Genomic DNA, 26272 nt, shown 5'->3' with positions numbered 1-26272 from the left:
AAGGTGGGAGAGACATATTCGGCTTCTTGATTTTGAGAAAAACGACCTGGTGCAAATAACTGGGTTGGAGCTGATTAAGAATATACAATGGAATTTGAGGTTGGTACATGAAAAAAGGGAAACAGCTGAGCTGCTTCCGAGATGTGTGTGTAGAACAGCAAGCACAAATGTGGTACAATCAGTATATGAAAAGAAGTGGATCTCGGGTGTCAGAATTCTGAACAGCCAGGAATTTTGATGCTGTATCACATGTTGACATTGTGTTAAAATTGCCAGTATTATTTAGGCATGATGGCGTCCACCTATCCTTGTTGGGAAATAGGTTGCACATAAAGAAAGTGACAGAAAATCCTGAAGGATAGTGGTTTGTCTTCCCCTCAAAGAAAGCTAACTACCATCAAGCAGCCTTTGATGACTTTTCAGGCACGAGTTTCACATTCCATTCTCAGGTAAAAGTTCAACGTGAGACAACATTGCCGTCATGCACAGCAGTCAGAGGCAGGGACCTTGAAAGAATGTCTGGTTTGAAATGCAGTATTTACTCCTGGGCATTCCAGTCAAACCACATTCAGATCCACCACTTCTCTTCGGAAAATACACCACAGTTGCAAGTAAACGGATTTTAAAATGTAAAGAAGTACTGCCCTACTGACAGAAATTCAGCTAACTTGTCTGGTTGCATTATTCTTTGGTCCTTGTGCCATAGAAATAGGTTTAGATGAGGTCAATGAAGTCAGAGAAAATAATATTTTAACTCTATCGCACCCCTGATCTTCATGAAATGGCTGCAGGTAATAATCAGTGACAGTTAAGTTTCTGTATTTTCGCCTGGGAACCATTTTCTTTAGCCACTTTAGAATCTAATCAAACCTAATTTGTTATGTGTATAGGGTGGACTCACAGAGCATTTTAAGAGTAATCTGTAAAGCAGCACTGAATACTTTGTGAATTCCAAGTTATTTACATGCAAAATTATCTTACTTATGTAAATGTGGTAAGTTTGTGTTTGAGCATGTGTAAATGCTAGGCTGACATGCAGCTACACTTCCTAAATGTTTTTTGTCGCTTATCCTGGAAATCCTTTGTCCTTGTGCAGATTCCCCTCGTCCAATATTCTGTTAGTTTTGGGGTATCCCCTTCAGGTTGCTATCTTGGAAAGGATTTACTCCTGCCTTGACTCGAGTAAATCTCCAGTTGTAGCAAGAGTCAAAGTGTAGGAAAATAAAGTTGAGTATGTGCCTCTAAGATTGAATGGTCAGGCGGATAGGTTATCTGGATTACCAATGGGTATTCATGGTTCTGGGGAGCTGAAGTATGATTATGAATTTGCTGCTACATTTGAAAACGTCAGAAGAGAATTTGGATTTTGAAGATCAAACTGTATACAAAGAAATATGGTTGAAGGAGATGATGAAGTATAAAGATTTGAATGAATTTATGACACTTTTTTAAAGAAAGTGAGACTGGAGGAAAGATCTGTGCTTGCAAATTACCAGACTTTTGATGTTAGGTAATGATGTTATTAGAAGAGGTGTTAAAATTGTACCTCTTGATGGTTTGCGCCCTAGTTTGATCAAATTACATCATACTGGTCGTTGTAGCATCTCTGGCACTTCTAAGAAAATTAATGAGTATTTTTGGTGGTCAGTGGGAGCATGGATAAGAGCATACAATGGTGCTGTAAAAGCAATAAATCTGACAAACTTGCAGAGTTTCAGGGAGACCAGTTCTTGGATGGACCATGAAAGAAGTTGGCCATAGATATTATGGATCCCTTTTTCTGTTCTTCAAGATAAATAATTTTTTGCCTTTGTGCTAGCACATTACTATACCAAGAGACATGAGGCTTGTATGGTAGACAGTGTAACTTCTGAGCTACTGGGCTAGTGGTTTGTTTTTGAGAAGACAAGCAAGGTTTTTCAGTAAAGTTTTCCGGAAGAACTAATTTTGGATAATGTGGTGCAGTACACATTAAACAAAGGGCAGGGTTTTGTATCAAGAAATGTAGTGAGACATTGATGGGGGATGTTGTACATCTGAAGCAATTGGAAAGGTTAAGCGATTCAGCATTGTGTTTAAGAAATCAATACATTTACTACTGAAGTTACATTTGTGTAGGTTGAATTATTTGCAGTCTATGTTATTGGTATGCTGAAATTGCAACACATGCTGTTACAAGGGAATCTCTGTTCCAATTCTTGAGAGGATGAAATCATTACCTATGGGTTAATTCATAGACACATGGTTAGGGGAAATGTAGGAAAGATGTGGATTTGAGAGAGTCAAGAAATACCAGGAGAAGATAGTACACTAATTGAATAAGAGGCAAAGTGCTGTTTATGGAAGGTGGATGAGGTTAGTGTAGGCAGAATGATAGAATACAAACATAGGATGTGTGGGAAAGGGATTGTCATGTTGGTCAGACCCTGAGAAGATGCTGAAAGTTACGAGACTTTGAGATCTGCTGTGGAAATTGAAGATGTTAGTACTTAGAATACAAATGTCAGGGTATCAGATATATCTATATATATATATATTCACTGAAAAAAACAAAGGTTACAGGGATGTTATAGTTAGGTTGAAGTTGTACCCATACAAAACCATAGAAATTCAGCAGTTATAGTTTTACATATAGTTATACTTATGCTGAGAAAATATAACTTTTTGCCCAAAGTTACTTTCTGGCAAAAGTTATAGTTTCTTCAGATAAGTATAACTGTAAGTATAACTATAACTGCTGAATTTCTATGGTTTTGACTGGGTAAAACGTCAACCTAATTATACCATCCCTGTAACCTTTGTTTTTTTCAGTGAATTTCTATGTTATTTTTAACACGCATGTTAAATTTTTCTGCCAGATTGTGGCCAGCGAATCAGGGCCTTGCTTTTCCCCTTGATCCAAGTAGGGTCCGATGAGGATTCAAGGATTTGCCAATCAGCTGAAAAGAAATTGGGCACTTTTTACCCACAAGGGATCGCTAAGGGACCCCTCCATGTGTCCTTTGAGGTCAGGATACCTGTATCCTGGCCCCTTACATGTTTTTACATTATTTATTTCTCCCCCCCCCACCCCCAGCCAATGCAAGAAAAAAATGGAAGTCGCAACCTTTCTGTTAGGTTGCCGCCAGCCAAACAGGGCCTTGCTTTTCCGCTGGATCTGGGAAGGATCTGCGCCTCTAGATATACATATTTATTTTTCATTTAATAACTCCAAAACTACTGAACACCTAAACACAAAAAGCACTCTTTCTTGAACAAGATCTACCTTTCTGCCAATATTGGTATAAATCCATTCAGCGGTTGAGTCTGTTGTGGTGTTCAATATTTCAAAACATCCCATATGCGTAGAATGGGGCAAAAGTGTTTTGTGACAACGCCTTTTTCTCAGCCCATGCTTGATGAATCACCCTGAAATTTTCAACACAGCAGCGGACTTTTATATTAGTTTAGAAAATGTTGTGAAGTGTTGTCAAACTGCGCAAACGTTTTTGGCATAGCAAAAAATGCTCCGTATATGGAAAAAATTGGTCCTAGCTTATAACTACCTGCTGGCTACCCACAGAAGATAATATCTATCTATCTATCTATCTATCTATCTATCTATCTATCTATCTATCTATCTATCTATCTATCTATCTATCTATGTAAGATGTGGGGGAGTTAGCAGTGCATGGCGAAGGCATGAGTCATAGTTACCTCAGGGCACAAGTTATAGTTACTTGAAATAACTCTTACTATAACAGCTGAATGGCAATGGTTTTGTGGATGTAAAATCTGAACCTAACTATAACACCCCTGTAATCTTTGTTTTAGTGAATTTCTAAGGTTTTTTAAAATTCTGTTTACTAACTGTAACATCCCTGCAACCTTTGATTGTTTCAGTAAATTTCTAGTTTTTTTTAACGCTAAGTAAAATACCCATCCCAATGCACAGTTGGTGGGGATTGGATGCAGGGCCTGGCCTGACATTGTGCTGTCCCCCCTTGCCATCCATTGTCCAAGTCCATGCCCCTGCTCCCTCATTACAGCCCTGTGTGGCAGTTATCCTGCCACTGCCATTCCTGTCTGCCCTGAACAATTAGCTTGCTGCCTCATCTACCTTTTCCCTACCCTCTGTTGTTTGAATTTATGCACCGGCCCGAACACTCCTGCCCTGCGTAGTCCAAGGTGCTGCCACTGCCCTCCATTTAGCTTGATGTCCCTGCCCACGGATGACAATTCTATGCCCCATAATTGCCCTCCTCCTTAGCCTCTGAGCTTAGCTTGCTGCCCCTACCCTCTTTCCCCCTGCCCTCCGATGTCTGTGTGCTTTCTCCTGCTCCCTCCTTTTTGCTCATCATGTTCCGTGGACCTGCCACTACCCCTCCTATCTACTTTGAGTTTTCTGTTGAGGTGTCACTGCCTCTCACACCTGCCTAGCATGGTCAGATGACTGCCGCCTGTTCCGGACACCTACATCCGGCTTGCCTGAGTTCCATATCCTATCCCCTCCCTCCTGTCCTCTATGGTCCATTTTACTGCCACTCCCTTCTGCCTTCCATGCTTTGTTGTGCTGCAACTGTTCCTCCTGCCTACCCCAAGTTGTCTGTTGTGAAGACCCTTAAACTGCCCTTTCTTGCCTGTGTCCGGCCCCAATCTATCCCTTTTATCCTCCATGGTCTTTGGTGCATGCCCCTGCTCCCTCCCTCTTGCCCCTCATGGCTGTTGTGCTGCCACTAACCCTCCTGCTTGCCATGCATGGTCTTCTGTGCTTTCACAGCCCTGGCCACCTGCCCTGTGTGGTCAGCTGGCCTCTCCTGACCCCATCCCACCTTACCTCTGCTGTCTGTGTGTATGCCATGATAGTCTCACTGTTACCCTCTGTGGTGTGTTGTGCTTTCAGTGCCCAACTCACCAGCCCTTGACTGTCAGCTTGCTGCTCCAGCCATACCCCCTTCCCCCCTGCCCTCCATTTTCCATGTGCAGGCCCCTATCATCTCCCACCTGCCTTGTCTGGTCCGTTGTCATGCCCCTGCCCCCCATCCTTCCCTTCATGGTCCATTTTGCCGCAACTGTCCATTCTTTTTGTCCGGTATGATCAGCTTGCTGCCCATGCCACTTTCCCCTCTGCTCTCTGCTGTCCATGTGCATGGTTCTGACCCCTCCCTATTGCTTTCCATGGTCCGTTGTGCAGCACTGTCGTCCTGCTTGCCCTGTGTGGTGTTTTGTGCTGCTGCAACCCCTGACACTTTCCCTGTAAGGTCAGTTTGGTGCCCGTGCCCATCTCCCTCCTGCCGTCTGTCATCCGAGTCCATGCCCCTACCCAATTCCTCCTTCCCTCTCTGATCCAATGTACCAACCTTGCCAACGTTTTGAACTTGGAAAGAGGGAGATTTTGAAAAAAACCCTGGTTAATTGATTTTCACCACTGACTTACATTGAAATAAGAGGAGATTTTAGGCAGGAGACAGATGAAATAAAGCCCCTTTGGGCTTAAAAACAGCAGGGAAAGCTTTGGAATATGAAGGGGTTAGATATACTGTTCCCACTTCAATTTTAGCAATAGTAGGGAAAGTGTGGGACTTTGGACTGATCAGATTTACTGTTCACACCAACAAAAGTAGCAAAAAAGCACAGAAAAGTGTTGTAAATTGAAAAGGGCTAGACTAATTATTTCCACTTCAAACTGAACAACAGTAGATTTGAAAGTTAGACAGCTAGATGTACCATCCCTAAACGTTTTTTTAAGAAACATTTAGGTATAAAACAAAATTAAACTATTTAAACATAGTTAAACAAAAAACTATATTCATTAAAGATAAATACAATTATATTCAATCAGAAATACAGATGTCATATGACAACATAAATAAACATTACGGAAATAAATGAAGAATAAAAAATAAAAAATACACTTCCTTCCCTCCTACAAAAAATGCACTTTGGAAATTAATTAAAAAGACATAAGCATGAAACATTAATTAATAAACTAATCAACCAATGAACAATTAATTAAAAACAACAAAAAAATAAAAGAACTATTAAGTGGCTAAATGTATATTATCAAGTATCAAATGATAAGTGGAGACATTTGAGGCATTAAGTAATGTGTGATTTAGCAGGAATATTGAAAATGAGACTGGCTGCTGCATTTGGAGTCACCTGCAGCTGATTTAGCCAGTGGATGGCAATGCCAAAATAGAGGACTTTGAAGTAATCACAATAGGAAGATATAGGTCCTTCCACTACAGTTTTCCATTCCAATAGAGGAAGCCAGTTGAAGGTTTCTGCAGCATTCACAAAGTGCAAACGCATGTTGAACCTAATTGGGGTATTTGATTGGTCATTGAAAGACTGAGATACGGCATGACACCCAGATTTCGAGAAGTCAGACCAGTAGAAACAGGGCCGAGGTCAATGGCCCATCAAGCGAGGGACCTGCAGATTGAGAGGTTGCTGTTCATGAGTGCCCTGGTAAACCCACCAAAAGCATTAATCATGAACACTCAGTGATAGTCCCATAGAACCACACAGACAAATAGTGAATCCAGCTGGCTCCGCCAAAATCTGACCTTCTGGCTGTTGAAAACATATCCAGCTTTGACCATTAGCATCCTCATCAACATTCCAAAGAGCTCTACCAAGATGCATCAAACCCTCGAGCTTTAATATATAAACAAGTCCGTTTTTGTATTATGCTGTAACAGCTTTGCACTCACCCCTGTCATTCTCTGCCCTCACCATAAAGTTATGCTATTCTGCCAAGGGCAAAAGCTACCATTATTCTAACTCGGCCTGAGAAAACGACTGGAACATTGCCTTGGGCCCAGTAGAGATAGCCAGCACTGAAAACACTTGCACCTCAAACTCGCCACCTTTACTGTCTGTTTAGTAGACAAACAAACTGCCTCTGCTTAAGTTGCTACCCATAGGCAGAAAGAGTTTCATATTGTCTGTGCCCAAGTTTAAATTTGTTAGGGTCTGCTTATATATTAAAAAAACCCGTAGAAAGTCAGAGAGAAGTGCCTGCATGCCCGGGTGTATATTAAAACCAATCATGTTCTGGAATTGATATTCGTTTTCCTGCTATTTGGAGTCACTTTCTTTCACCTATTCCAGCCTACTATCATCCTTCTGACTAGGAAAACTTGAGCTCCACCCTTGCTTTTACCTAAAGCACAAACAGTCAGCCTTACAGCTGCCTGTGATCTCGCTTGGCGTGTGCCTATAACAAAAACGGGGATGATGCCTCCTATGACATCCCTTTGCATTAGGCTCAATTCTTCCAGAAGCATTCTTCGAGGATCTCCATTACCACCTCATACCCACCCAGGGTTTGCATGGGGAGAATATTAAAGGATGAGCACTTCAGTATTCAGTACGGATCCTAAAAATTCCAGAGGCCTTCAGGAATTGATGTCATTCCTTTGTCCCCCTTAAAACATACACTTGGAAAGGCTACGGTTTCAAATGAGACTGAACACCCTCAATTAGTTACGTGTTGGTATTTCACTCCATGCATGTTCCACATCTGCACCCATTTGTCCCTTCAGGTTGTCACTGCAACCAAAATCACAAAAGATGATGTTGACTGTGTGTATATCCTTCTTCCACTATACCACCCGATGGCACACCAAAACATTCCCTTGAATGCCATGAAACCAAAGCTGCCAAGCATAATGACACAAATCCACGAAGCATATTTTCATAGAGAAGTGCTATTAGGGACGTACCCGTGACAAGGGGGCGGGGAGTTAAATTAGTACAATAGTATCCCGACAGGCGTTATGGTAAAGCATACAAACATTAAGGGGGTCATTCTAACCCTGGCGGTCCAAGACCGCCAGGGCTAAAATGACAGGGGCACCGCCAACAGGCTGGTGGTGCCCCGCTGGGCATTCTGACCGCAGCGGTTTGGCCGCGGTCAGAAGTGGAAAACCGGCGGTCTCCCGCCGGTTTTCCGCTGCCCAAATGAATCCTCCATGGCGGCGCAGCAAGCTGCGCCGCCATGGAGGATTCTGACACCCCATACCGCCATCCTGTTCTTGGCGGTTCTCCCGCCAGGAACAGGATGGCGGTATGGGGTGTCGCGGGGCCCAATGGCATGGGCACTGCAGGGGCCCCCGTAAGAGGGCCCCAAAAAGAATTTCAGTGTCTGCTTTGCAGACACTGAAATTTGCGACGGGTGCAACTGCACCCGTCGCACCTTCCCACTCCGCCGGCTCAATTCTGAGCCGGCGTCCTCGTGGGAAGGGTGTTTTGCACTGGGCTGGCGGGCGGCCTTTTGGCGGTCGCCCGCCAGCCCAGTGCAAAACCCAAAATACCCTCAGCGGTCTTTCGACCGCGGAGCGGTATTTTGGAGGGGGAAGTCTGGCGGGCGGCCTCCGCCGCCCGCCAGACTTAGAATCACCCCCTAAGTATGGATACAGCTGTGCTGAAGTGACCCTGGGTCAATCTATTGCTGAACTATTCCGACCTCCTACAACCTCATCCTACTGCTCCTTTGAGCTGATGGGGACAGTGTCCTCTGTCTATAAACAGGAGCAGAATGCCATCCCTATCATCTGCTCTCCACTTGATAGTAGGATGAAGCCGGCCGCTCATAAACATCCTCCATTTGGGGAACGGGTAGGCCCCTATCAATCAATCAATCAATCAATCACATGACATTGTAGGGTATCATATATCTAAGGAGCTTTTCTTCCATGAACTCAAACCTGTTTATGTCATGGTCTTGTGTCACTTGATTAATCTGCCAGTGTGTGCGCGTGTACCTATGTATGCTTCTGTGTGGTGTTGGTAGTGGTCGTGTTGGGTAGGCCTGAAAAGGAAAGTCGGAAGTTGAACTTGGGGCTCTCAATCTGGGTGCTTATTTCGAGCATTGCTGTCCATCTTTTTCATCGACTGTTTTTTGCAAATCATATATTTAACAACATAGCTCAGCAACAGCCTGTGTGGCGATACACGTTTCCCTTTAGACACCTTGCTGTCCATTTTAGGACGCACTCTACCTTGACTTCGTTTTTAATCAGGAAGTACGTGCGCTTTTTAGAAATATTTTAGAAAACGTAAAAATATTAATACACGGAGAGCATCTCAGTATTTGTAAATAAATACCTGCCGGTGCCCAAAGCTCGCCTCTGAAACACTCGGCTGCTGCAATTAAATGTGGGAGCATGAAATACTGAGGCAGCTGAATCCTAAAGCCATCTCGAGGGTCTGTAATCCATTTACAGCCACTCCGGCCCCTTCAGCTTTCTCTTGCAGCTTTCTGCTTTCTCCCTTTGTGACGCTTTCTCGTTTTTTTCTTATTCTGTCTTTCGCATGTGTGTCTTTTGCTCATAGTAAATGCTTGAGGCAGAAGGATAAGTGCAGGCCCTCATAAGTGCCGGTGCACCGCAACGGAAACCACCTGCTCAAATTAAGCACTGCCCACGGGTTTTCATGAAAATGGAGTCTAATTTCACGGTCACTGCATTCACAAGAGCTGGGCAACTGATTTGAACTCGTTACATACCTCCAGTAAATCACTTTATATATGTTTATGAAACAATGTGGATGTGGAGATGTAACCCAGCCAATTATTACCAACAGAGGCCTTCAGGTGAATCTGACAGCTGGAGGCATGGGAGGAAAGGGGCAGCAATGCTAGAGCATTCGTTTGCTGACATCATCGCTGAGCTTGAAGGTGGTCGGTATCACTTGTTAATGCCCCTAGTTTTGCTTATGCTCTCTCCCAAGTGATTCCAAGCTGAATAATGCCCGATGATTTACAGGTAATCGTCATAACTCTGATACGTAGTCTTGAGCCTCACAGTCCTTAATCTGTGAGTGGCTCACTGGATAAGGTATGTGACGTCAAAGACGGGCGCAGAGGAATGCTACCATACCACATTACCCATGCAAATTCTCTGAACTGTCTGGCAGAGAAAGTGACAAAGCAGGCAACATTCCCCTAAGGCTTTAGAAGCAGGAGGTGTTAACAATGAAAAAGAGTGAGCCACAAGTCAGCAGGAACCTAAAGAAGACGATGACTGGCGAGAAGGTTAATGGCATATAATGACAGCATCAGGAGGGAGAAGATGGCAACGCCAAATAACACTTTAATGTCGATGCATATTCTCTTGCTCTCCTTTTAGTTCCATGCATAACACTGTGCCCCGCATGACATAGCACCATCATGTCCTATCATAATCCTACTTTTGGTCTAACCTTATCTCCCCTTATTATAATACCAATGTAAATCGTCAGTAATTCCCGTATTTTATGCATGACTTGGATATCCCTTGGACATCCTTTCTATAGGCTAAAGTTCCATGCATTTTTTCTTCTTCCACTGAAGCATTCGTTCTTGCTCGTTACTTTATTATATTCCAGTTCCCATCTGATAAATTCCCAATTGAACTCTAGGGTACATATACCCATCTTCATAAGTGAAAGTCAATTACCGTTTGCGTTCCTCTTCAATCAGTCACTGCATTTCTAAAGCGCGCTACATACCCGTGAGGGCCTCAAGGCGCTGGGGGGAGCGTTACTGATCGAAGAGCCAGGTCTTGAGAAGTCTTCTGAAGGCCAGCAGGTCCTGAGTCTGTCGTAGGTTGGGAGGGAGAGTGTTCCAGGTCTTGGCGGCGAGGTAGGAGAAGGATCTGCCGCCGGTTGTGGTTTTCCGGATACTGGGAATTGTGACGAGGGCGAGGTTGGCTGAGTGGAGGCTTCGGGTGGGGGTGTGGAAGCTGAGTCGGTTGTTGAGGTATGTTGGTCCGATGTTGTGTAGTGCTTTGTGTGCGTGGGTGAGGAGCTTGGAGGTGATCCTCTTGTCGACGGGGAGCCAGTGCAGGCCTCTTAGGTGGGGTGTGATGTGGCTGCGTCGGGGAACGTTGAGGATTAGTCGTGCCGAGGCGTTCTGGATTCGTTGTAGTCGTCTCAGGAGCTTGGTTGTTGTTCCTGAGTAGAGGGCGTTCCCGTAGTCGAGTCTGCTGGTGATGAGTGCCTGGGTGATGGTTTTCCTCGTATCAGGGGGAATTCATTTGAAGATCCTGCGGAGCATCCGCAGGGTGTTGAAGCAGGACGCGGAGACGGCGTTGACTTGCCTGGTCATAGAGAGGGTGGAGTCGAGGATGACCCCCAGGTTGCGAGCGTGGTCTGGGGCTGTGCCTAGCGATGTGGGCCACCAAGAGTCGTCCCAGGCTGATGGGGTGGGTCCGAGAATGAGGACCTCTGTTTTGTCTGAGTTCAGCTTCAGTCTGCTGTCCTTCATCCGGTCGGCTACGGCCTTCATTTCTCTGTGGAGGTTGGCTTTGGCGGTGTGGGGGTCTTCGGTGAGGGATATGATCTTGCTCCATCAACCTCCTTTGTTGCTTTAAAGGTAACTTTGATAAACAGTCCACTTGGCCATTTCTCTTCCCAGGAACATGCACCATAAAATAACAGAGGGCCTCTAACCTAGCCGCTAAACTCTTGTTCGAAATTCAGACACTTGTGCCAACCACTTCTTGACAGATACACTTTCTACAGTCAATTACAACACTAAAGGACCAGCAGCAACAACTGTTGCCGGGCCGCTCACGGTCAAGAATTCCAAATATACATTCCACATCTTATTGCACATCCACAACTTTGACGCAACACATTCATTATTGTAATATATCTTTAGTCACACTACCTCAGCGTCCATCATGTAGCTGTTTTGGAGGGGGTTGATACTGTTTTCTGTTGCTGTGGATTTGGCAAACTTTGCTGTGTTTGGCATTGGACTCAATGTGGCATGCTAGGGAAGGTGGAAGGGAGTCAGGGGAAGCAAGCTGACCACACAGGGCAGGTGGCCAGGTCTATGGCAGCACAGAAGGGCATGCAGGCTGGTAGGGTTTGAGGGAAGTCCTGGAGGTGGTCCTGTCTGAAGCGTCCTTGCTTGTGCGCCACCTTCTTTCCAGTGGCTTTGCAGTGGCGTTTTGCTGTTCACAGTTCCTTGGTGTACCATCTTGCTTGCTTGTTGGATCTCCTGTGTCTGCTGGTCTTGATGGGAGTGATGATGTTGGTGCAGTTGGTGATCCAGGAGTTGAAGTTTTTGACAGCTTGGTACAGGTTTGATGCAGTGTGAAGGCATGATGTGTTTGTTGAGGGCATCAGTCCATTGGCTCAATTATACTTTGCTCTAGGTGCGGTGGATGGTGCTGGGTGGCTCAGTGGTGGAGGTGCAGGGGCTGGAGACATTGAAGTGTACGATGGAGTGGTTGGCCCAGGAGAATTTGGTGACGTGGCTGTACTTGACCCTTTTGCCGGAGGTGAATATGGGGTCCAATGTGTGTCCTGTGTTGTGGGTGAGGTCGTTGACGAGTTGGGTGAGTCCAATGTTATTCATGCTGTCATGGCTCACTGTTTTGGTGTTGTTGAGGTTGTAGTGGTGGAAATTCAGATCTCCAAGGAAGATGTAGTCTTTGAAGTCGATAGAGAGATGGGTGATGAAGTCGGGGATGACGATGCAGAAGCTGGGGTGTGGTCCAGGTGTTCTGTAGGTGAGGGCGCCTCTTAGAGTGTTTTTTCTGTCTTTTGGGAGTTTGAAGTTGAAAAATTCCATGGTCTGCTTGGTGTCTTCTCTCTCAGTGGCGCAATGGATGCTTTTTTGTGTGGATGATGGCCATCCCTCCTCCCGGTTTGTTGATGTGGTTTCGGTGTGTAATCTTGTAGCCTTCGGGTGTTGCTGTGGTGATGTCGGGAGTGGACGTGGGTGTGAAACAGGTATCAATGAGGAAGATGACGTCAGGATGAGGGTGGTGATGAGGTCCCACATCTTGGTGATGTGTTTGCAACGGGAACGTGTATTGAGGGCGAGGCAGGCAAGTTTTGAAGTAGATGGTGGATGGTGTGTTTTGGGCCATCTGATGATGCAGGGGAAGGAGCAGTGGATGCAGGAGCAAGGTCCTACTGTGGATTAGAGGAGGGGGATGGCAGTTCGTGGTTCAAGGCTCGCAGGTAGGTGGCGGTGTAGCTGTGAGGTCTAGCAGAGCCAGGGTTCCTGGCGCTGGGCTTGATCCAGACACCAACAGGTTCAGAAGGGTTTGCTTTAGGCACAGGCAGGCACAAAATGGAAAGGCATTTAGGCAAAGGAAAAAGGCACAGAAGCCAAAGGCAGAAGAAGGGGAAAACGAAGAACAAGTAGGCAAGATTCTAGCTGATCAGGAGCTGACAGAGAGGCAGTTGCGCTGCGGCCTCCATTAAGTATGTCTTGGGTGGAGGGAGAGGTGCTGGACAGGGCAAACAGGAGGCAGGAAATGGCCATCGAAAAAAAGCATGGTGAAAAAGGAGGAAGAAAACGAAGGGAAAAGGGGGTGGGGGAGGAGGTGAAAAACGAGACACAGACAGGCACTCAAAAGGGACAGGCACTAAGGCAGATGAAAACGTCACTGTGAGAAGGAGGTGGTCCAAACCACTCTTTTACCTGGGGGAAGTCTTGAAGCCGACCCTGGTGCCCTGACACTCCGGGAGAATACCTGGGATGATGAAAGAAAAGACAGGGTAATCAGGACTGGACTCCCAAAAGAACACCATCAATAACAATGGACTAGTGCAGTGGTTCCCAAACTGTGCGCTGCGGCTCCCTGGTGCGCCGTCAAAACTAGCCAGGGGCGCCGCACACAGTCTGGAAACCACTCGGAGGTGCTTTGAATCAGTAGCTTTTCCTCGTGGTATTGGAAAAAAACACCCTGCATTAATTATTCTGACCAGCGGAGGGCGCCAAAGTACCATTAATAATATCCCTGTAACAAAAATTGTTTCCAATAAATGGTTTTCAGCAACGTGAAGGAGAGAATAAAGAAGACAAACGGTAAATAGTGTAGGTACAGGTACAGGCTGGGATTACGTTCCCCCACCCGCCAAAAAAAGTAACATAACGGGGAGCCGTGGCCAACACGGCCAATAGGTCAAAGGAGCCGGGGATCAAAAAAGTTTGGGAACCACTGGACTAGTGTGTCTTGGAACAGGAGGGCGGCAGGAGCCACATACCAATCAGGGCTCACGACGAATGGAGTCAAAAACACCGATACACTGGAATCGTAGTGAGGAGAGAGAACGCCGAACCCTTGAGAGGAGGACACGACCGATGTCCAAACTTGAACGCGGGAGAAGGAAGGAAGTTAGCTGAAGAAGACAATGACACTGACCTCAACAAAACCCTAGAGATCTAGACGGAGAATTGTTGGATGCCGAGAGAGTTGTTGAGAGTTGTTGCAGAGAGGGTGACTGAGTCAGGGACAAAGTAGGGAAGCTATCAGGCGGCTAGCTTGGATAATTTTCTTTTCCCAGAAGGGAACCTTGTTACCGCTCTACTGTGGCCTAAGAATTCCCCACTCTGATTACACGCGGTCAACCATTGTTCTCTGAGAGTTTTCTTTCTTTCTTTTTGGTGTGGGATGTTGTTTTGAGCATGCATGTTTCACTTACTCTGAAATTGAGGAGAGACGCACTCCCGAATGGGGATTGGCAGGACCTGGTACATACAGTGATTTCACAGGAGGTGCGCATGAAGAGTGAGGGGAAATATAACACAAGACAGTTCACTACAAGTGGGAAAAAGGGGAGGAGCTTGAACAATACCAGGTCACCTTTGAGGTTTGCTGACACTCAGGGCAGGCCCACATTACCCACCCTATTTTGGAACAATTGTCAGGGTTGAGGTGACGGTTCATACTCTATTTTAGTGAGCTTGAATTCTTTACTTATCGTTCTGTCTTTCCTCGAGGGCCGTGATGGCGCAGTCGCAGCCCGAACAGAGGGAAGAAGAAGAAAAAACAGAATTATACTCTGTGGAAGGAGGAAGCGGACAAACATTTAAAAATAAAATTTTCATTTCGCTGACCCAAAACCCAGAGCCATTTTTCTTTCTGGTTGGACAACTTCACTAAAACATCAAAATTCAGAAGACTGCACAGCCTCTGCGTACTTATATCTGCCCAGCCCTCCTGCAGTCACAAAAGGCAAAGACCATCTGAGTGGCTGCCTTCGAAGTTAGTCTCATTACCTGTGCTAGTAGTGGTCTCATGTGTGATGTATCCTTGCCATATATCAGGTTTAAATATCACTTTGTACCAACTTCTTTATGGTGTAATTGAAATTCCAGATCATTCAAGGTTTTATGTATACAATCAATTAGCACTACACTTTAGGCTGCCCGATAATACAAATGTTCTCACCCCATCATATTCTCCTTTGTATAATTTAATGTTGGAAATCCTAGGGGACTTCACATTCCGTAGCAGTGTCCGTAGTGAACACTTTATTTGATGAAAGAACCCCTGTGGCACCCGGCAGTAGTGCCTAATTTGTACAACAATAAGTACTGGGCCCAAATTGTGTTCAGAAGTCTACAGCCCACACTACAACTATCAGAGGTGATAAATACCAAAGCTGCTTAGCCTTGACTCCATTTCATACCTATTTCATCCACTATCAGACACTTCCTGCACCTTTATCTTCATTATGAAGGTTCTATTTCATTCTTGCTTTCTCCCTTTGTCACTGATTTTCCATCTTTCTCTTTCTTTCTCCTTACTATTTTTGTCTATTTCTTTCTTTTGCTTTGAGTGAAAGTCTGTTGTGGAAATGTACGTCCCCCACCACAAAATAAGGGTGGGTGGGGTGGGCCCACCTTCAACCGTCTGCTGAAATTAAGCAGTGCCCAGTAGGGGGTATTTTACACTCTGTATATAGTAGCCTGTGCAGTGTCACTATCTTATACATGGCCACTCTAGTTTTTTTTTTGTTTGTTTTTTAATACATTTATTTGTGATTTTCAGAAAACATAGAACAAACAACAAAAAAGCCCATTAGGGCGGTGCATACAGAATTGAAAACAGTATAAAGTCCCACATCAACGGGTGAAAGGTCCAAACCGCGCCACCTGCATAAAAGTTAATTGTAGCAGGGACACAAGCCCTACGTCATCCATCCGGCTAAACCGGGACCTCTCCATAGAGAGGAAGAATTCAAGGATCAAAAATCCGAAGATAAGGGGAACAATAATGCACATCCATAGGCCCAAAAACATCCATAACCAACTGCAGGTAGAAAGAAATACAAACAGGGGGGAAAAAGAAGGAAGGGCCGGGCAGTAACCAAATCACACATAGCAGCCATGATGCATGTGAAGTCGACAGTATCCAAACTATCCCACATGTGGCCCATCAGCACATATCCAAGTGACTCTATTACAGGGATTCCAGATATCCCGCGGCCAGGCACCCCCAGGGGTCAGCTCCCAGAAAATCATCAATTGTTCATGGCAGAATGAGACATCATGCAGCCAATCAGATCCAAGGGGAGCCCGTCCATGGCTCCAAGCAACAGCAATAGGCCCACCAATCGCCTGTGAGCCGACGGCACCTCTTCAACATATCCTAGTAAAGCAAGTTTAGGGGAGAAGGGCAGCCGTAACCCAGTTATCTCCTCAACCATAGTCATTACCTCCATCCAGGAATTGCGTACCTCCCCACAGGTCCACGCAAGGTGTATAAAATCAGCATTCGGAGTGCGGCATGGCTCACCGCTCGCATCCGCGCGCAAGCCCATGGCGTAAAGGCCCTTTGGAGTATAGTATATGCGATGAAGAAATTTGAAATGTATAAGCCGTAGTCTGTAATTAGGGGACAAGGTCCTCATATGCGCACAGCATTTCCGCCACATTTCCTCTGTAATAGTCTCCCCCACATCCGCCTCTAAGCGGGCCTTAGCAGCCAAACCAGCGCCGCCCTTCTGATCCTGTATACAATTGTATAAATTAGTAATGAGCCGGCACAGCACCTCCAAAGCCGGACACACCGGAGTCTCAGGAAGACCAGCGAAGCGCGCACGAAGCATTGCGCAAACGCGCAGCACATACAGCCTATGCAACGCTGTATCGCGACCCTCCCCCAGCACAGTCTCTGAAGAGACCAAGCGCCTGTCCGCGAACCAGTTCCCCAGCTCCGAAAGATCCGACTCTTGGAGGAAGTCGCGTATTTCCGCATCTCTGAACATCCTTTCATACGCAACATCCAGTACTGACATCGAGGGAGCAAACGGCGCACCCACACCAGACTGTCGCAGTACCGCGATCCACGCCCCGATAGTGCACTGCACCGTACTCACGTCGCACACCCTGCGACGATGAAGGGCCCCAAACACTATGGACAGGCAATTGGGCCACACCGCATCGCTTTCAGGTGCCAGTTGCGGTAAATACCGCACAGGATGCAACCAGTAATACGCAAAATAGCTCAAAGGGTAGCATCAGTGTCTCCCAGGAAATCCTGGGCTGCCCGCCCACCCGCCCAAACCAGTCGTATCAGAGCAGACCAACGGTGCCGCAAAAAACTCGCAGTAAGAATAAGAGGCAGATTCACGAACAGGAATAGAAATTTAGGCAGCACCACCATTTTCAAAATCGCAATGCGCCCCATAAGTGAGAGCGGTAGCGAGTGCCACGCCTCCGCCCTGTCCTCCAACCATGCTATTGCCTTTCCGTAGTTAGCCATCCAGAGTGTCTCGACGTCCCGGCTGAGCCAAACTCCCAAATAATGCACTGGGCCATCCGCCCATCCGATCGGATACTGGGAGACAAATTCCGCCATCCCTTCGAGAGAGGCAGCACCACCGACTTAGACCAATTGATTGTAATACCGGAGAAAGCACCAAGTCGTACAATCTCATCGAGGAGCACATCCAGATTTCTCTGTGGCTCGCGCAAGTACAGGCCGATATCATCAGCATACAAGGACAGCAAAATGGGCCGCTGTTGAAACGGCAGCCCCCTCTGATATGATGTTGCCGAAGATACGCCGTGAGTGGCTCTATCGCTACTGCAAAGAGCAGCGGGGAACAAGGCACCCCGGCGGGTCCCCTGAGCAATCCTGAAGGGGTCCGAGACAGTTCCATTGAGCCGCAATCTAGCAGTGGGTTCTGAATACAGCAGCTGGATCAGTTGTACAAAACTCACACTCATGCCCACTATTGTAAGCAGCGCAAACATATAATCCCATGCTAGGGAGTTGAAGGCCTTAGTAGCATCCAAAAACACTGCCACAGCATCATCCTCAGCATCAATCGTATTCGCAATCGCAAAATACATGCGCAAATTTTGAGATGTGGATCTACCTGGCACAAACCCAGACTGGTCCGGCAATACCAACTTTGGCAGCAACGGTTGCAACCGTGTCGCAATCCTCTTATTAAGGATTTTATTATCAATATTAATCATGGAGAGCGGGTGATATGAGTCACAGCAGTGTGGATCCTTACCCGGCTTCAGAATCGTTACAATCAGAGCCTCGCTCAGAGAGGCAGGGAGAACCCCAGTCTCCATAGACTCCGCATAGACCTCCAGAAGATGAGGAGCCAAAAGATCAGCATACTCCTTATAAAACGCAATGGTCAGACCTTCCGAGCCAGGGGCCTTATCTCTAGGCAGAATGGGGATCGTTGCCAGAACCTCCTGGACAGAGAAGGGGGCATCAAAATAAGCCCTAGGCACATCATCAAACCAGAGTAAGGAGATCTCAGAGAAGTAATCCCGAGCTGTGTTAATATCCAGCCCGGAAGGCTCAGCATGTAAATTCACAAAGAATTCAGTAAACACCCGCACCACGCCCTCCGTGCCCACTACCCGCACACCCTCTGCACTGTCAATCTCAGTAATGTAATTGCTGGCCCAGGGTCTACGCAACATATGCGTCAATGTACGCCCGGCTCTCTCGCCTTTACCATACCGACGTGCCCTTGTATATTTCCCCAGGAAGCAGATTTCCCTAAGCGAGGCCTCCTCGTACCGCGTCACGGCATCCTGCAAAGCAGCCAGAGTGGTCCCCGACCAGTCCGTCATCAGACAAGACTCAAGAGCCACAATCCGGTCCTCCAAGTCAGCCAGTTCCCTTCGCAACGACTTTAGTACACCGTGCTGCTTCGCAAGGCAGACACCACGGATCACCACCTTAAAGGCCTCCCACGAGGTGCCCGCCGAACTCACAGAGCCGCGATTTTCCATAAAATAATGGATAATGTCCTCACGGACCTCTGCACGGAATACATCATCTCTCAGCGCCCCTTGGGGGAGGCGCCACAGACCCGCACGCCCAGGCCCACCAGGCAACGCCAGCACCAACTTAACCGGTGAATGATCTGACAAGATTCTCGCAATATGCTCCACCGACTGCGCCCAGAGCTCCACAGTCCCTGGAGCCAAGCAAGCGGTCAATGTGGGACCAACTGTTATGAGCGTGATTGATGCTTGTGCCCTCCCAAACAGTTGCATTCTTAGCCCACCAGATGTCCACCAGGGCTCCCTCCATCATAATGGACGACAGAGCCCTAGCAGCAGACACATGTTGCACCCTGGCCTGGCTTTCACTGTCCATCGCAGGATCCAGAACAACATTGAAGTCGCCACCCCAGATCACCGCGCCGTTGCCAAGCGAATCAACCAAACGCCACACCTCCCGGAAGAATTCGGGGTCATCTGTGTTCGGGCCATATACCGAGACAAGCCTACAAACTCTTTCCAGCAGCATGCCACGTATCAAAACATAACGGCCATTTGGATCTGTAATAACCCTCTGAGTGCGCCACTGCAAACCCCTACGGATCAGAATCCCCCCTCCACAAGCGTAATTCGAGAATACCGCACTATAACATTCTCCAATCCAGCCAGCCTTTAGTCGACACTGCGTATAGGCCACCAAATGAGTCTCTTGCAACATACATATATCTATTGCCTGACGCTTAATGTAAGCTGACATAAGGCGCAACTTGCGGTCATCATTCAAGCCACGCACGTTCCAAGTAAGACATCTAACAAAGGTCTCACTCCCCAGCACCATAACTCAGTCGAGCACAAACATAACACAGCCACAGCGCGCCACCCTGCCAGGCAGCCCCAAAGAAAAAAGAAGGGAAAAGAGAGGAAACAGGTCACAAATAGAAATCCAGAACAAAAACATGCACCCACGCAGACCCCCCAACCGGGTCAAAGCAGATAACCCACCCCCAGAACATCAGCAATCCCTTTTCCAAAATGCATCGGATAAACAGGACTCATCCAAGGGGCGAGGGCTGAGCCATTCCTCCCGCCATGCCAAACGAGACAGGGGGAGGAGGGCAAAGGGCTATCCAAAAGCAAAACAATGGGGCGATCAATAGGGCAGCACCACAGCGCAGTGACGCCCAGCAATTATCAAGAAAAATTAGCAGCCCCAGGAGGCTACACCCCTTCCCATTCTAGTCAGTATCGCTTAAGTCTGCATGTTCAGGCCCAGAGGTACCCGGGAGCGTCACCGCCGACTTCCTAGGCACCGTTCTGGCAAACTTAGCCGCAAGCTTGGGGTCTGTGAAAAAGAGGAATTTACCACCATGTTGCTCCTTCAATTTTGCCGGGTAGATGAAGGAGAATTTTGCGTCAGTTTGGCTCAGGGTGCGTTTAACTGATAGAAAAGCTCGGCGCACAGCCTGCACAGTGGGAGTATAATCCGGAAAAATATTCAACTCAGTGTTCTTGTAGACCACTGGTCTCCGTTCCCTACATGGCCACTCTACTTATTTGGGATAACAGAAGTCTCATACAGTGCTCCACATCCATCTTAAATGTATCTGTTAATCCCTGTAGGTTATTTTTATAGTTCTTATTCCTATATCTTGTAATGTGTGTTCCCTCTTTGTCCAGTTTAATGGGGGATTGGAATGTGGATTCAAGTGTCCATGTTGATAACAGAAACATGATCAAATTTGACTAATCTATCTGGGTTCCTGAATATTCCCCACATATTCAGCAGATATCCAATATACTAGTTATGGCTGTCTCAGGTTCTGTCACATAAATCATTATGGGGGTTATTCCAACTTTGGAGGAGGTGGTAATCCGTCCCAAATGTGACAGATTTACCACCAGCCGTATTACGAGTTCCATAGGATATAATGGACTCGTAATACGGCTGGTGGTATATCTGTCACTTTACCGTCACTTTTGGGACAGATTACCACTTCCTCCAAAGTTGGAATAACCCCCTATGTCTTTTGCTTATTGTGATATCTGTGAAACCTACCCTCTTTCCTAATTCAACCACCTAAATTGAGCATGCGCCCCAATCCAGCGTGGGGACTTGTTAAATACCAATGGGTCTGATAGTGTTACAATTATGATAGCCTGGGCTGCCCATTTTCTGAAGGACTGTCACTATAAAATTCAGTTCAACCAAATGAAATGCTTTCTCTGCATCAAGCAAGAAATGCACTGCTGATTCTGTCTCCAAACTCAGATTTTCTAGTGTTATATATATCCTACTGAGGGTATGTCTGTTTGCTTTACCTGGCATCAACCCTAAATGATCCCAGTATCTCAAAGCATCTATTCAAATGCACTGTCTATTTGTCAATATTTTTTCTAGCATCTTTGTTTCTACATTGAGTAAAGTTATTGGTCAATGTGAAGAATGCTCTTCTGGAGGCTTGGTAAGTTTCTTTACCATGGTATTGTGGCTTTTCTGAAGTCTGGGTGAGATTTGCCTACCTTGTAGACATCTGTATATAATGCTAGTCCTTTGTCAGTTGTGGCTCTAGTAAGACAAAAGGTTCTGCTGGGAATCTGTGGAATGGTATGACTGCCACTCTGCAACTGGACTATAATGGTGGGTATGCCACCATCTTCAACGTCCTAGTCTAGTGCAAGTTTGTGTATCTGGTGTAGTGTCAGCAGGGAAAGTCTTTCCTGAAGTTAGCTATTTCATTCTCTATATGTAGTGTCTGTGATTTGTATAATTTCTCCAGAGATGTTGTGAAACTGGATGCAATCTCGTTTTCCCTCTTTACCCTGTTCCGCGTTTTATTGGTCATCTTGAGTATCCATGTAGCCTCTTCTTCCTTCTGTCCAGCCAAATTATTAATTAATTCGCCTTACACCTATATCATGGAGGTTTCTATGTCTACATAGAATAATTTTCTTTGTCTTATTCTGTGCTAGGTCCTTGTATTCTGAATGTTTTGTTTGTAGGCATCTCATTTTCCCAAACAATGACTCAGTTGTGTAATTCACTTCTAGAACCAGTGTCTCCCTTTTTAATGGATTAATGTGTTGCCTACTGATGTTCCTTTACTAAGCTTCGATCTAACTTAATGTCACTTCTTTGATTTCCAGGTGTCCAATCTCCACCCCTTTGGTTGCATGCTGATGAGATTTCAATAATGTAGACAATAGGGAATGGTCCAATAATCTCCTGGGGCCACCGCATCGCTGGGGCTACATTTTTGGATCTTTTTGTCTGAAAATCTAATCTGCACCCTTTTTGGGATAAATAGATAATCCAGCCACCTCAATATCCCTTGTACCCAGGAACAGAAGGTGTATTAGAATGAATTCCCATGTGAGAATCTCCAGATGTACTGAAAACCATGGGCAGTAAGAATTTATTTAGCATTAATATGCTATGTGTTAATACTTTGTCTGCTGGATATCTATAATTTCTTTAATCCAGGAGAAAGTTAAAGTCTCCCTCTGTCATTAAAGATCCAGTGCAGAGTCTCACTAGGAGATCACCTAATCTGTTCAATGTAGTCTTTTGAGGAGTCAGTGGAAGGTATATTGGCACTATGTTAATCGTCTCTCCATCCCAACATGCTGAAATTGCTGCATATCAGTCTCCTGAATTTATCCAAATTGCTTTAAGGATAAATGAGAATCACTGTTTTTCTCGACACCAGAAAAAAGCCAGTATATGCCACTGTACTATATTTGCCTTCATTAGAAAGTGCCATTTGCTACTCAATAAATGTGTCTACTGTAGGAAAACAACGTCAATACCCTTCCATTGTACCATAATATAAATTGTTCCTCTCTTAGCCTTATTACTCATGCCATTTATATTCCAGGACTTTATCAGAAGTCAAATATGACCTGATGTCACTGGAATAATTTCTAGGCTCTAGTCTTGTTCTCCATGGGCCGACTGTATCATTTTCAGATATACCAATTTTGCTACTATACTCTGCTTGACTTCGCAGCACCAATTTCTAAAAGTAGGATTTCTAAAATAGTAAAATTAAATCCAACCTCACCAATAAGCAGGATTTTATTTTACCATTCTGGCCATACTAAACATGACCTGTTTACCCCTTTCTGATCAGAATCTACCACTTAAACAGTATATGAGGGTAGCCCTAATGCTAGCCTATGAAAGGAGCAGGCCTCACAGTAGTGGAAAACAAATTTAGGAGTTTTCCACTACCATGACATATAAAACACACAGGTATATGTCCTGCCTTTTACCTAAATAGCACCCTGCCCTATTGGTTACCTATGGCCTACCTTAGGGAGGGGTGACAAATGTAGAAAAAGGGGAGTTTAAGGCTTGGCAAGTACTTTTAAATGCCAAGAAGTCGAAGTGACAGTGAAACTGCACACACAGGCCATGCAATAGCAGGCCTGAGACATGGTTAAGGGGCTACTTTTGTGGTCGGCACAGCCTGTGCTGCAGACCCACTAGTAGCATTTAATCTACAGGCCCTGGGCACATGTAGTGCACTTTACTAGGGACTTACAAGAAGATCAAATATACAAATTGGGTATGAACCAATGTTACCATGTTTATGGGAGAGAGCATATGCACTTTAGCACTGGTTAGCAGTGGTAACATGCACAGTTTCCTAAAACCAGCAAAAACAGTGTCAGAAAAGTGGAGGGAGGCAGGAATAAAGATGGGGAATGGCCACTCTATGGCTGTCAGGTCTAACACACTAAAAGTACCCTTACCATCCAAATGCCCTTACCCACCCTAAACCCTAAAAAACAAACCCTTACTAGCCAAATATCTTACCCACCCTACACCCTAAAATACCCTTACCACCCAAATACCCTTACCCATCCTAAACTATAAAAATACCTTTGCTTCTCAAATACGCTTACCCACCCTAAACCATAAAAACACACCACCCAATACCTTTACCCACCCCTAAATCCTAAAAACTCCCTTACCCTAAAATATATATTTAGGACTGTGTCCTAAGGTTTGATCAGAAGTCCAGAATGATCACATTAAGAATGTGCCACAAAAGAAGGACCCAATAAGTCCAGGGCAAGAGCCAATCCTTAAGAGCGTCTTTGTGAAGGATTTAGCAGATCCCAAAAACCTAACCAAGGAGGGCCTCACAGAATCAACGGGGCCTTGAGATTCCTTCCTGGAACGTTACAGGCATACACTCAAAGTGATCAAATCCAAATTGATTTTCTGCCATCCGTAATTCAGACATTGTTTGCTTGCAAGTAATCTGGTCACATGTGGATTTTAGCATTAATGGTTTTTATACTTTGTGTAGTGCATCCACTCCGTCTTGTGCTGGAAAGACTAAGGGAGGTTAGCCATTCTATTTTCTGTAAAACTAACTGGTCTTTCTACCAGAATAATCGATTCCACACCCTATTTCCAGGCGGTATCAATGCAGACTCCTAATTCCTTTGAGTTAATTTTTATAATAACATGTTTGATAGTTGTGATGTCACTGTAGTTGATGACCTTGATGAAAGTCTACTGGAATTCTAAAATAGCTACACAAAGGATATTCTTAAAGTCTGGGCAGTGGATTTCAAATGCGACTATGTCATAACTGTGAATTATCAATATATGGTACAACAGTATGGTAGGGGACAAGCAGACTACACTTCCAGCACAACTCCTTAGGGGAGGCCCTAAATAGGGTCCTTGTGTCTTAAAATTTGGCATTTCCCAAATAATTCAGACAGATGCGGTACCCCTTCCCTTCATCTACGTAGGGTCCAGTGAAATTGATTTCATTATATTGTCTTCGGATTTAACTGCATTATTCATGGCCGGACTGGGAACCCAAAACAGCCCTGGCAACTTTTTCTGACCAGCCCCCCCTCGGAGGAAGAGGGGTACTTTGCATGCACAAAGAGGTCTTAAAACTGTGTGTGAAAAGGTACCACACACAGTTTTAAGACCTCATAGGGGGTGTGCAAGCGCAAGCTGGCTACTGTTTTGGGGGCAGAGTTTGCAGCATTGCTGCAAAAACGCCCCCCAGTCACAAAACCGCCCCCCATCGCTCCAAAATGGTCCCCCATCCTTCCAGCCCACCTGGAAAAAGCCTGTTGCACCCTATGGCCAGTAAGACCCCGGCATTTTTGCTGGATTATACTGTTAGGGCTTCATGTATAAATGACCATAACCTGCTTGTTCTTGCACTTGTATTATATCTATTGGATGGTAAAGGGCATAGGGAGAACTTGCCTTTGACCACTTCTCGTACCAAAATTATTAGGATAAAATGGGACAGAATAGACAAGGAGGCTTTTCTGTATTAGCTTATTCAGGACAACAGCCAAGCAAGTCTACCACTGATATCCTGCAATGAATCCTCTGTGAATATATTGGCAGGCTTTGATTCCCTATGTGTTTCCACGGTTGAGGGGCTTATCTTAAGAAGAGCTTCTAGAAAACTACCTCTACAATGCTGGTTTAATCATGCTTACGTGGATGCGCATAAAAGCTAAAATTAGCCCTGTCCAAAACTCTGCGCACCAAAGGAAGATATTATGTATGCCAGGAGGCTTTATAAAGAGAACCTCAAGACCAGGAAATCTGAGTTCAGAAAGGCAGCCTAGGAGGAGTTAGAAAAGGCAGCTAAGCTGAGAGCTAGCGTGGGTTTTGGAAAGTTGTTAGCCAACCTTATTTGTCTTGCTATGAAAAGCCCACACTGGACTTTGTTATATCTGTACAAGCCTGGGTAGACCATTTTACTAACATTTTTGACCCAAACAATAGGGATACCAGCCCAGAAAATAGGGAGATAGTAGGTTGTGCGTTTGAGTAGTACTCCAAATTCAGTGAAACCATCGAGGTCAGGGATGTAATTGCGGCCACAAATTAGAGTCTTCCAGGTAAGATCCCTGGGCCTGATGAAGTGCTGTTGGATCTTTATATAGCTAATAGTGACAATGGTTTCCTTCATCTTCTCTGGGCCCCTCCCTATGCCATTTTCACTTGTTGGTCATCCAGCCATTTCACAAGGGAGGTCCTTCTTTTGTAGTATTGGTATCTTTGGAACTCCCAGTGTTTCTCTGACAGTCTTTGGTGTTCTGGCTATAATTTTCTTTCCCTTGCCACTCCAAGATTATGTGAAAGGGGTGCCCCCACTGGCATGGAATTTTATTGATGCAAAGACATTCTGTTAGTTCCATAGAATCTCTTCTTTTTTTCAGTGTTGAAGTTTGCAAGAGCATGATAAAGTAGGAATTTGAGGTCGTGGGCTGACAGTTCTGAAGATTTGC

General features: G+C 45.5%; 1 protein-coding gene and 1 long non-coding RNA gene across 2 annotated transcripts in view; one reads left to right on the top strand and one right to left on the bottom strand.

Annotated features, from left to right (window-relative positions):
• Positions 1-26272, top strand: part of LOC138259883 (serine/threonine-protein kinase D3-like) — a 429799-nt gene that overhangs the window by 60107 nt on the left and 343420 nt on the right. The gene's annotated exons all lie outside the window — the stretch shown is intronic.
• Positions 1-26272, bottom strand: part of LOC138259884 (uncharacterized) — a 179014-nt gene that overhangs the window by 68922 nt on the left and 83820 nt on the right. Inside the window, exon 2 of the long non-coding RNA XR_011198771.1 lies at positions 13415-13466. This is a non-coding gene — a long non-coding RNA (uncharacterized lncRNA). The remainder of the gene's footprint in view (positions 1-13414; positions 13467-26272) is intronic.

Source organism: Pleurodeles waltl, chromosome 9, assembly GCF_031143425.1.
Source record: "Pleurodeles waltl isolate 20211129_DDA chromosome 9, aPleWal1.hap1.20221129, whole genome shotgun sequence".
NCBI lineage: Eukaryota > Metazoa > Chordata > Amphibia > Caudata > Salamandridae > Pleurodeles > Pleurodeles waltl.
Note: the sequence above shows the minus strand (reverse complement) of the source record. Positions and strands in the feature narration are given on the sequence as shown.